Raw genomic sequence first — 13,136 nt, 5'->3', positions numbered from 1 at the left:
CAAAAGCATTGGCAACAAAAGCCAAAATAGACAAATGGGACCTAATCAAACTCCACAACTTCTGCACGGCAAAAGAAACAGTCATTACAGTGAATCGGCAACCAACAGAATGGGAAAAAATTTTTGCAGTCTACCCATCTGGCAAAGGGCTGATATCCAGAATTTACGAAGAACTAAAACAGATCTACAAGAAAAAAACAAACAAGCCCATTCAAAAGTGGGCGAAGGATATGAACTGACACTTTACAAAAGAAGACATTCATGAGGCCAAGAAACATATGAAAAAACACTCATCATCACTGGTCATCAGAGAAATGCAAATCAAAACAACATTGAGATACCATCTCACGCCAGTTAGAATGGCGATCATTAAAAAATCTAGAGACAACAGATGCTGGAGAGGATGTGGAGAAATAGGAACACTTTTACACTGTTGGTGGAAGTGTAAATTAGTTCAACCATTGTGGAAGACAATGTGCCTATTCCTTAAGGACCTAGAAATAGAAATTCCATTTGACCCAGCAATCCCATTACTGGGTATATATCCAAAGGATTATAAATTGTTCTACTATAAGGACACATGCACACTAATGTTCATTGCAGCACTGTTTACAATAGCAAAGACCTGGAACCAACCGAAATGCCCATCGATGATAGACTGGACAGGGAAAATGTGGTACATATACACCATGGAATATTATGCAGCCATCAAAAATGATGAGTTCGTGTCCTTTGTAGGGGCATGGATGAACCTGGAAACCATCATTCTCAGCAAACTGACACAAGAGCAGAAAATCAAACACCGCATGTTCTCACTCATAGGCGGGTGTTGAACAATGAGAACACGTGGGCACAGGGAGGGGAGCACTACACACTGGGGTCTGTTGGGGGGAAATGGGGGAAGAGTGGGGGGGTGGGGAGGTGGGGAGAGACAGCATGGGAAGAAATGCTAGTTATAGGTGAAGGGGAGGAAGGCAGCAAATCACATTGCCATGTGTGCACCTATGCAACAATCTTGCAAGTTCTTCACATGTACCCCAAATCCTAAAATGCAATAAAAAAAAATTAATTAAAAAAAATAATAAAATAAAATGGAAGAATACTAAAAAAAATAAAAAAATAAAAAATATTGCGGTTCCCAAAACTTTAATTCTATGGGTCAGCGTGGCGTCCAGGATTTAAACATCTTTAACAAATATCGGATAATCCTGATGCAGATGTTAGTAAACCACAAATTGCTTTTCTCCTATCCACTCAAGGAGTACAAAGAACAGAATTGCTCTCTAGATAAGTTGAAGCAGTTACAGAGATCAAGAAAGAAAATCTGAATGGCTCAGAAAGAATCTTCTAAATGCTCTTTCAATTAAGCTTCAGTCTTCTCAAACGACCTTTTTCTCCATCTATTCCAAATGACAATAATTGCAGAGACTTTGTAAAGCCAGTCATTTATCCTGGGAATAATGACTTCAGAGGCTCAAGTTTTAGGTACCAGATTCTGACTCATGTTCCTCAAATTCTCCCACCACTTTCAGATGTCACAATTTTTGGTTCCAGTTGCATCTGAAGAAGCCACATCAAGGCAGGTCACTACTGGTAACATCAAACAAATTTGATTTTTTTGGATTTCAATCCTAGACCACTTCCTGTTCTCCAAATAAGGAGAGTCTTTCGTCTTCCTTAGTATTCTACTGTAATAAGATACAAAATTTCACTCTTTCGTCCACTGCCATATTACATAACACTAGGGGGAATGCTCCATTTTACCACAAACCTAGTGTAAAGTATATGCTCAAATACAGAATTGAGGCATGTGACATTTTTGGCTAAATAAAAATCACTTATATTGAAGATATTTTGAAATATCATGTATCTCCACATGGCTACAGGTAAATCAGTAAAAAAAAAAAAAAAAAAAAAAAAAAAATTCATTCCTAACTTAAATAAACAAGCAGACCCAGGCTGGGCACGGTTTTACAGGGCTCATGCCTGTAATTCCAGCACTTTGGGAGGCCGAGGCAGATGGATCACTTGAGGTCAGGAGTTTGAGAACAGCCTAGCCAACATGGTGAAACCCCGTCTCTACTAAAAATACAAAAATTAGCCAGCCGTGGTGGTGGACGCCTGTAATCCCAGCTACATGAGAGGCTGAGGCAGGAGAATTGCTTGGACCCAGGAGGCAGAGGCTCCAGTGAGCTGAGATTGTGCCACTGCACTCCAGCCTGGGTGACAGAGCAAGACTTGGTCTCAAAAACAAATAAAAAAAGAAATCCACTCACAAAACAAACAAGAAAAATCCCAAGCAGATCGAATCTTTTATTGGTAACAGTTCAATTCTATTTTGTCTCTCTTAAGCAATGAATTCCAGTTACTCTTTCTTCAGTTTTTCAGATCCTATAATCAAAACACTATAGTTGAAGCATTTAATCATTTTACAACTTCCTTTCTATAATCACCCTCCCACAGACAAAACTTCTAATCTTACAATGCAGAAGCCACTGAGACAGGAGAAATCACTCCCTGACCGCCACAGAAGGTGAGCCACGGGCCTTCCTTCCTGAGAAGAGGCTTTCAATGGCCCAAATAGCCAGATGTGGTGGTAATAGTGGTGAATTTTTTTTACAACCTATCTGAATCCAAAGTGGAAACCTGAAATAAAATATTAAATATTAACAAAAGCGAACTTGCAGTTTTTAAGGAGCTTGGGTTAGACAAGTAGATAAAAATGATGAAATTAGCTCAGAAACAAACAAGAGGATTAAAATTACTCTGGAGAAGAAAAGAGAAGCCAAGGAGGACTATGATTCACCCAATTTATGGCTTTATTAAAAGTCTCTTTGTTGAAAACCAGAGCTGGCGCTTTTTGAAAACCACACAGGTTTCATCTTCGACCACGCTCTGTGGTTAAGGGAAAATCACATGAAACTGCATTATGGGCACCCATGCTAGGTGGAGGCGTTGTGAAGCCACAGCGTCTCACAGCCGGTGGCTGGGCCTTATGTGATGAACTTGACCCCTAAGCCACACAAGGCTAACTTCTTGTTTTCTCGATCTCTCTCTCTAACTCTCCCTGTCAGCCTTCCCAACCCCTTCTAAAGGACATGCCAACTCTCTACGGTCCTGGTCCCGTTTTGAGTAGCTGATTCTCTCACATCACCTGGGTGCCACTGGGCTTCCTACTGACTCTATTCAGGGGAGCTTGCAGCTCCACGTCCTGCCAAAGGAGGAGGCTTGTGGGTGTTTGAACACCTGTTCACCCGACTGCTAAAGCTACAGCCCTCCAATCTAGTTTCCATGAGGAATACTTATGCTTCCTATGATGATGACTTTGACTTTACTCCTTGAGAAATAATGACCCTAGCCTTATCATGCCACAGTGCATTCACCTTTTCCTGGCTTGGCTTTTTCATGAGAAAGAGTCTCACACTAGCAGACACCACTTCTGCCTGAGCCATCCCAATGGATGACGCTGTTGTCGCTTACTGTCTTCCTACTGTCAAGTTTCTCCCTGGACTTTGAGGGTGAGGAGATCTCTATAAAACACCTAGAATTCCAGAGGGAGTCGCTTCCCTTAGCATTAAAAAGCCATCCATCAGCTGGGCACGATGGCTCCTGCCTGTAATCTCAGCACTTTGGGAAGCCTAGGCAGGCAGATTGAGACCATCCTGGCCAACATGGTGAAACCTCGTCTTTACTAAAAATACAAAATTAGCTGAGTGTGGTGCCACGTGCCTGTAATCCCAGGTACTTGAGAGGCTGAGTCAGGAGAATTGCTTGAACCTGGGAGGCGGAGGTTGCAGTGATTCGAGATCGCACCACTGCACTCCAGCCTGGCAATAGAGCAAGACTCCATCTCAAATAATAATAATTTAAAAAGCCATCTATCTATTCTGGAATAGGAGTTCTGCAGTGGTAGACCTGGTGAAGGGCTTGACCTGACTGCTGGTGACAGGAGGAACACTGTTCCCAAGGCAAAAAGGAAGAGGTGAGGGTAGCACTGCCACCTCTTGGAGACAGGTGGCCCTGAGAAGTCCTCACATAAGACATTGCGTTATCATTGTGGGGGTAGAGGGAGGGAAGTGGATGAAGAAAGACTACTGGAACAGATTGAAGAAAAAAAGCACGACAAATCAGAAAATAACAATGCTAGGCTGGGCGCGGTGGCCTGTAATCCCAGCAGGTTGGGAGGCCGAGGCGGGCAGATCACCTGAGGTCAGGGGTTTGAGACCTGCCTGGCCAACATGGTGAAACCCTGTCTCTGCTAAAAATACAAAAATTAGCCGAGTATGGTGGCGCACACCCGTAATCCCAGCTAGTCGGGAGGCTGAGACAGGAAAATTGCTTGAACCTGAGAGGTGGCGGTTGCAGTGAGCAGAGATCATGCCACTGCACTCCAGTACCCTGGGTGACAGAGTGAGACTCTGTCTCAACCAAAAAAAGAAAAAAGAAAAAGAAAGAAAGAAAAGAATGCTGAAGGAAAATGGCAGAAAGAACAAGACTCAATGAGTATGACTATAAAAGGTGTAGAGTGAACTAAAAGGCAAATCTTTTTTGTAATTGTTTATTTTTTTGAAACAGGATCTCATTCTGTCACCCAGGCTGGTCCAGTGGTGAAATCATGGTTCACTGCGGCCTCAACTTCCCTGGCTCAAGCATTGGCTTTTTTTTTTTTTTTTTTTTTTTTAAATAGTGAACCCAGAACACCCTATGTTGCCCAAGCTGGTCTCGAACCCGCGAGCTCCAGCGATCTTCCTGCCTCAACATCCCAAAGTGCTGGAATTGAGCCACTGCACCCAGCCTAAAAGGCAAATCTATTGGGTGTTGCTTAAACGGTCCTATTTAATTTGCTCCGTCAGTCAATCAATATATATTAAGCACCGAGAATCAGTTCAGTGCTAGACGGCGAATCAGAAGACACAGTCCCAGCCCAGTGGGGATTGTCGTGTTGGGAGAAAGAGACATTTAAAAATAATTATCCAAGTACTTACACAACATGAAGCAGGAAAAGTGCAAGGTGCTCTGCGTGTGTGTAGCCACAGTCACGGCCTGGGGAGGGGGCAAGGAAGGTGTCCCTGAGGAAGTGACGTTTCTACAAACCGGAAGCAGAAGGAGGCAGTTAGCAGGTGTGGAGGACGCAGGGGCGGAGCATGTGGGACGTTCTAGGAAGGAAGCAGGCTGGTGGGTTCCGGCAGTTGCGGCAAGGCCAGCGCAGCTGTGGAGCGGTGAGCCGGAGAGACGGAGCCCTGGAGACGAGACCAGCGGGAGAGACAGATATCCCTGGGCTCCCTTGCAGGGCTCATGATGACTGGGCTTTACCCTAGGAATAATGCAAAGCCCGTCCAGATTCCAGCAGAGTGACTCCAGACTTGACCTCTAGTGCTGGTGTGTGGGAAGAGGATTGCAGAGGGACACCGGTGGATGAGGGAAAACTCATGACACGTCATTCCAGTGAGAAGTGAAGGTGGCTTGGGCAGGGAAAATGGCTCTGGACTGATTCAAGAAACACTAGGTGAAAACCTAACTCAGGTCCTGTGCTGCCTCGCTTTCAGAACCATGCAATCCAGTGTGGCTTTTCATCACACTGGAATCAACATTCAAACTCCTTATCACAAGCCACAGACCCTGTGCTGATCTGGCCCCTGAATCTCTCTCCAGCTTTACCATCCCCCTCACCCCCTGCTCACCACACACTGGAGCAGCAGCCCGTAGGTCATGGTTTCATTTCTTGAATTCTCCAAGTACCTTCTCTTTTTGTGGGGATTATAGTATTAGGAGAAGCAAACTTTTGTTGTTGTTGTTGTTGTTGTTGTTGTTATGGAGTTTTGCTCCTGTTGCCCCAGGCTGGGGTGAAATGGTGTGATCTCAGCTCACCGCAACCTTTGCCTCCCGGGTTCAAGCAATTCTTCTGCCTCAGCCTCCCCAGTAGCTGGGATTACAGGCATGCGCCACCATGCCCAGCTAATACTGTATTTTTAGCAGAGACGGGGTTTCTCCGTGTTGGTCAGACTGGTCTCAAACTCCCAACCTTATGTAATCTGCCCACCTTGGTCTCCCAAAGTGCTGGGATTACAGGTGCGAGCCACTGTGCCTGGCCAAAACAGACATGTAAAAATAATTATCCAAGTACCTACACTGCACTAAGGAGGAAAACTGCAGGATACTATGAGTGTGTGTAACCGTAGCCATGACCTGGGGAGGGGACAAGGAAGGCGTCCCCAAGGGACTGGAAGCAGGAGGCACTCCATGCATTTGTCTTCCATATTATCTCAAGGATGCATCCTCACTATTGATGTCCCACAATCTCATGTCCTCAGAGAGGCCATCTCTGTCTTCCATGTCCAAAGTTCATCCCTATCCCTTCTGTTCTCTGTTTCATTTATTCATTCATTATTAAGCACCTACTATGTCTGCAGCACTGGAAGATACAGCAGTGAAAATAACAGTCTCTTTATTCCGGGAATCCTTCCTTGTCTGTACCAGGTGAAAAAAATTTTTGCCCTTACAGGGTTTACGGTCTAATGGAGGGGGATGGCAGATGACTTTAAAAAGTGCAAACTTAATGCCAGGTGCAGTAGTTCACACCTATAATCCCAACACTTTGAGAAGCTGAGGTGGGAAGATTATTTGAGTCCAGGAGTTCAAGACCAGCCTGGGCAATATAGCAAGACCCCATCTCTACAAAATAATAATAATAATTAGCCAGGCATGGTGATACATACCTGCAGTCCCAGCTATTCAGGATGCTGGGGCAGGAGGATCGCTTGAGCCCAGGAATTCAAGGTTGCAGTGAGCTGTGATCATGCCACTGCACTCCAGCCTAGGTGACAGAGCAAGAACCTGTCTCAAAAAAAAAAAATGCAAACTTAATGTGTAAATTATAAATAAACTATAGGGTACATTAGAAAGTCAAAGGAGCAGGCCAGGTGCAGTGGCTCATGCCTGTAATCCCATCACTTTGGGAGGCCGAGGCGGGTGGATCACCTGAGGTCAGGAGTTCAAGACTAGCCTGGCCAACAAGATGAAACTCCATCTCTACTAAAAATACAAAAAATTAGTTGGGTGTAGTGGTGGGCACCTCTAATCCCAGCTACTCAGGAGGCTGAGGCAGGAGAATCACTTAAACCCAGGAGGCGGAGGTTGCAGTGAGCCAAGATTGTGCCATTGCACTCCAGCCTGAGAGATGAGAGCAAAACTCTACCTCAAAAAAAAAAAAAAAAAAAAAAGAAGGTGAGAGGAGCTATGAACAAAAGGGAGGAGAAGGGGAAATGTGAGAGGCAGGATGGAGTGAGCTGTAATTTGAAATAGGAGAAATAGGGTAAGCTTCCCTAAAAAGAGACACTGAGGCTGGGCACGGTGGCTCACGCTTGTAATCCCAGCACTTTGGGAGGCCGAGGAGGGCCGATCATGAGTCAGGAGATCAAGACCATCCTGGCCAACATGGTGAAACCCCGTCTCTACTAAAAATACAAAACTTAGCTGGGCATGCTGGTGCTTGCCTGTAGTCCCAGCTACTCTGGAGGCTGGGGCAGGAGAATTGCGTAAACCCGGGAATCGGAGGTTGCAGTGAGCCGAGACCGTGCCATTGCACTCCAGCCTGGATGACAGAGAGAGGCTCTGTCTCAAAAAAAAAAGGGAACACAGAGCACTTGATAGAAATGGTAGTTAACCCCAAGTTGGCCTCCCTCAGCATTCATTACAATTTCTAATGATCTATTGTTTTCTTTGAATTTTGTCTACTTCCCTCAGCCCACCTCACACACAATGGAATGTAAGTTCCATCAGGGGAGGGCCTGTTGTGTGTCCTGTTCATTCTTGTATCCTCACATCTTGGTGTAAGCATTTTGTATTAGAATAAGTCAGTACATGAAAGAAGCAATGTTTAAAGTGTTCTCTCACTAACTTCCATGCATTACTAAAAAAAAAAACCGTGCAGGTGAAATCAAGGTGCCTGATCAGAACCAGTGCTGATGATCAATTCTCCAGGATGCCCCGTATTTCCTTGGCACGGAATCACGGTTGCGAAGGTTTTTGTCCGCCTACGCATATTCCGTTTCTTCATTTTTCAGCTAACAAATTAGTCTTTATTGTGGGAATCCTTCCTTACCTGCACCAGGTGAACATGATTCCTAGATTGGCCAGTTTTACACTACTGTGGCTACAAAAATGGATCCTGGCATGGGTATGTGACCCACACAGGGCCGGTCAGGAACTCGAGAAGCTGCACAGGATTCACAGGGGAAAGTCTCTCTTTTTTTCCCTGGGATTCCTCTATACAGACAATTCAAGTTGCCTGCTCTTCATTCTCTGCGTGAGAATGAAGTCAACGTAGAAGATAACTGTGACAAAAGAAGAACAAGAGAGATGAATTTATAATTGCATGATATGAAGCCATTCATTCCCAAAGCCAAGTTCATGAGTTTTTGTTTGTTTGTTTGTTTGTTTGTTTTTTGAGACAGTCTTGCTCAGTTGCCCAGGTTGGAGTGTAGTGATGCAATCTTAGCTCACTGCAGCCTCTGCCTTCTGGATTCAAGTGATTCTCCTGCCTCAGCCTTCCAAGTAACCAGAACTATAGGTATATGCCACCATGCCCCGTCTCTGCTGTAAGTAGAGATGAGGTTTCACCATGTCAGCCAGGCTGGTCTCGAACTCCTGACCTCAACTGATCCACCTGCCTCGGCCTTCTAACGTGCTGAGATTACAGGCATGAACTGCTGCACCCAAGTTCACACTTTGAACTTCTCAGTTAGGTGGGAACTTAAGAGTCTTTATTAAATAAATAAAGTAGCCACTTAAAACTAGAATCTTTATTAAATATATCTATCAACCAAAAGTTTAAGAGGATACAATCAGGAAACGAAAAGGGTGGTTTTTTTTCTTCTTCTTTAACTATCCATCTTCTAACTAAACAAGTAAGTGCTGAGTTAATATCTGATAGCCTGGTAACAAAGGGATCATGAGGAATTCTACACAAAATAAAGATCTGTGCATTCAATGCATTCAATTGTCTACTGTTCCCCAGTTCTGTGTTAGGAGCTGGGTATAGAATCTGGTGTGACAAACCAATCTTTGTCCTTGTTTGGAGAATATAATCAGTAATAAATTTCATGTAGATGATAGAAACGAAGCAGCTCCGCATGTACTGGTAGCTGAAGTAGGGAGCCCAGCCTGGTCAGCAGGGATTAGAGGGAGGGGGTGCTCAGAGGAGCCCTGAGGGGAAGGCGTGGCCTGATGCAAGATCTGAACTATTACTAGGATTTTGTCAGAGGAAGGCAGAGGAAAGGGAGAAAAAAGAGAAAGGTTTTAGTCTGAGAGAAGAGCATCTTAAAGACACAGAGGCAGGAGGAGCTTGGGTCAGTGGTGTTCATGTGTGATGATCTGCAGAGTCTTCGGGAACATCACAGAACCACCTGTCAAGTGACCTTGTAAAGGTCACATATTCAAGCTGCAGCATCTACACCTCTGTGACACTTCCCCTTGTCAAATCACACACCGACAATTTTCTCTCCCATTCTATCTTTTCCCATATCTTTATTAAGCATGTGTAATTAGGATGGGTCACTTATGAATAGTAATAGTAATAGTATTTAGTAGTCTCATCACAGAATAATACAAGTGAACACATTTCTATTATAGCTGTAAATGGCCAGGCACCGTGGCTCATGGCTATAATACCAGAACTTTGGAAGGCTGAATGGGCAGGTCACTTGAGGTCAGGAGTTCAAGACTAGCCTGGCCAACATGGTGAAACCCTGTCTCTACTAAAAATGAAAAAATTAGCTGGGCATGGTGGTGGCCACCTGTAGTCCCAGCTACTCAGGAGACTGAGGCAGGAGAATCGCTTGAATCCAGAAGGCAGAGGTTGCAGTGAGCTGAGATTATGCCACTGCACTCCAGCCTGGGTGACAGAGGGAGATCCTTTGTCAAAAGAAAAAAAAACAAAAATGCGGATTCTTTGGTCCTATTCCTGACTTACTTCAAATCAGAATTTCTACAGATGAGACTTTGGAATTTGTATTTAAAAAAAAAAAACAAAAATGAACAAAAAAAAAGTTGTAATGTCCTAACATACAAGCTGTGTTTATAACGTTATTGAAATAATTTCTATATATTCTTTCTGAAGACAAGATTTCAGCTGCATGGCAAGTAATCTAAACTAGACAAAGGTTATGCTTCCCACCCTCTGTAGAAACTTACGATCATATATTCCAATAATAAGGCTCTGCAGAGATGAAGTGATTGTTTTGTATAACAAGATCATATATCTTCCAGCTGGAATAAAATGAGATTTTGAAAACAAAGTGATTACATTGTTAAATGGGACATAGAAAAGACATTTCGCCTCCTAAGAATGTTTGTTATGAATTTAAACAGAAAATATTTTTATGGGAACAGCAATAATAACTTATGAACAATTCTATTTTGAAAAGTTTTTTTAATGAATCAATATTTTTGCTTGCAAAGAACATTCTTCTAACTTGATATGTTAATGTTCTATAATATATCTTTTAGTTGAAATACTGCACCACTCACCACTTCCATTTTGCCTAGCAAAGGACAAATCATGTTAATTTTGTGCAAACCACGCATCTGTTTTATATGAAAGATCACTATTTCTCACTTGCTAAAAATATATACAAGAGCAAAACAGCCTCCCCCAAAACTACCCGGCTACACATTTAGCCCTACTACAAACATTCTGTGGTCCTTGAATTGAGCAAATCACCAACTAAATTGGCAAATGTTAATATTGCTGTCTGCTTTTCATAGAAAGAAGTGCTCTTGTTTCTGTTGGACACGTTTTCAGGAAAGTGAGGTAATTTTCCCCCAGGAAAGGAAGCCTGGGGCTTGCTCAGAAGTGGCTTGGTGAAGCCATTGTTTGAAGGTAAAAGGAGGTGGTTAGTGGTATGATGAAATTGAGATAAGACTGAATGCAAAGGCAATCAGAATGCATGTTCAAAGTCATTGACGTCAGTTAGACTTTTCCGAAGAAATGACTATAGTATGTGGCCTCTGGATTAATAAATCATTATTGATCAAACAGCTCTTCCCTCCCCTACTTACCACCTGGCCATTCAAATAAAAAGTGCCTTCTTCCTTATGCCCCACGTCCAAAAAAAAAAAGGAGAGGGGAGTGTTTAAAAATACTTCCAATACTGGCTGTAAAACATGATCTGAATGTCCTTCAATATCTTCTTCTTGAAGGCAATCAAAAAATATATTAAGTGAATTGACAGGATGTCTTTGCCAGTGCTCACATTTCATGTCATATGTTCATGATCACAACAATTATGCCTAAGACCAATGCTCTCATTCCTTCCCTGAAGCTGTGGTTCTTCAAGTATGAAGGGAACGAATTACATTCCTTGTAGGTTCTAGCCATTTCCCGTTTCTCGATTAAGAAACTTGCAGGTTGCTGGGCTGGGCACTGTGGCTCATGTCTGCAATCCCAGCACTTTAGGAGGCCAAGGCAGGAAGATTGCTTTGAGTCAATGCTCGCCTGGGCAGTTCAAGACTAGCCTGGGCAGCATAGTAAGACCTCACCTCTACAAAAAATAAAACATTAAGCAGGCATAGTGGCACACACCTGTAGCCCTAGCTACTCAGAAGGCTGAAGCAGGAGAACTGCTTGAGCCCAGGAGTTTGAGCATGCAGTGAGCTATGATTGCGCCACTGCACTCCAGCCTAGGCAACAGAGCAAGACCCGATGAAAGAAAGAAAGAAGGAGAGAGAGAAAAAGAGAGAGAGAGAGAGAAGAGAAATAAAGAAAAAGAAAGAGAAAAAGAAAGAAAGAAAAGAAGGGAGAGAGGGAGGAAAAAGAAGAAGGAAAGAAAGAAACAGAGATTACTAAAAACCTGGTTTTCTGGAACGTCCTGATCTTTCCCCTAGTGCCTGACAAAGAAAGTAGCACCCAAAGAGGCTAAATGAAAGAGGCAGGAAGAATTGAGATCTTAGGAGAATGCTGGCTTAATGAAATCATTCCAGCATGTCAGAGATACATTGGAAAATATTTTATTCACTTTATCACTTATTTAGCAGCTTATTTGTCAATTCTGTTGTAATTACTAATTAGCTCATCCTCTCCCAGTTTCACTTCACTGTTCTGTGTTGACCAAGATTAGAAGATGCCTTTCTACCTACTTTACATTAGGGAAACTGAGAGCCAAGAGGTTACACTGAAGTAGTCAGTGCTACCACTCTTGACACTGGGGATGGAAGTAGCCCTAATCCCAATTCTGGTCATGCTTTCCATGTGGAATTTCTCTGAATTCATAATGGTAATATCTCATATTTACGTAGCATTTTCATAGTTACCAAACGTCTTCAGTGGGTTTGTCTTATTTAAGCTTAACAATAGCCTCCTGAAAAATATAGCAGACACTATTCATTCCCATATTCAGAGGGGAAAATGAGACTTCACACAGTCTAAGAACCCAGATGTGGTTCCAGATCAAAAGATTTGAACCTTTGGGTCTAAATAATGTCATGTCCCGAAAGAAAATCAAAATGAATTCACTTTTTGCCATCCCCATAGCTCAAATGATGGCCCAAATCATCATCATTTTGACTCTTACAGTTCTGACTCTTACGTCATCTCTTACACCAACTCCTACCTTGTCATCTTCGATTCTCACAGTTCTAACATGATGCCCCTCCCTGTCTCCATTCTTCCCCGTAAGGCATGCACTGCCAGCCAATCTTTTTATGTCATTTATCAGATCATATTACTGCCTTGCTTGGAACCCTGCAACAAAGGAGGGTCCTTTCTCATTGCATGTAGAATTCATCTAAGCTCCTCACCGTGGCCTAAAGATCTCCCATGATCTGTCTCCGGAGCACCTCTCCAATTTCAGGTGCTGCCAGCTGCATGGGTCCTCTCAATTCTTGAGCACAGTAAACTCATTCCACTTGAGAGCCATTGCACAAGCTCTTCTGTTTGCCTAGAACATGAGTTCCTGGATCCTAGGGCTCCTCACCATTCAGGCCAGTTCACATGTCACATCCAGGCTTTCCTTGACTAAATTACTCTCCATCACCATATTGCCTGGTAGGATTTCTTGATAGGATAGCTTTCTGAAATTATCTCACTTGTTTATTTTCTCTTTTCTCTCTCCACACACATGTCCTATTCCCTAGTATCT

At 43.3% G+C, this 13,136-nt stretch overlaps 1 long non-coding RNA gene across 1 annotated transcript; it reads right to left on the bottom strand.

The window, feature by feature from the left end:
- Positions 1–8,254: 8,254 nt before the first annotated feature.
- Positions 8,255–11,396, bottom strand: LOC116551210. Its single transcript, XR_004268772.1, has 2 exons — positions 10,192–11,396; positions 8,255–8,333 (listed from the first exon to the last, which is right to left on the bottom strand). It is a non-coding gene; the product is annotated as an uncharacterized LOC116551210 (long non-coding RNA).
- Between the last annotated feature and the right edge of the window lie 1,740 nt (positions 11,397–13,136).

The sequence above is a fragment of the Sapajus apella genome, unplaced genomic scaffold (genome assembly GCF_009761245.1).
Source record: "Sapajus apella isolate SASKATOON/1434 unplaced genomic scaffold, GSC_monkey_1.0 scaffold9, whole genome shotgun sequence".
Classification (NCBI taxonomy): Eukaryota; Metazoa; Chordata; class Mammalia; order Primates; family Cebidae; genus Sapajus; species Sapajus apella.
The sequence above is the reverse complement of the archived record's forward strand: the minus strand, read 5'-3'. Positions and strand labels throughout refer to the sequence as shown.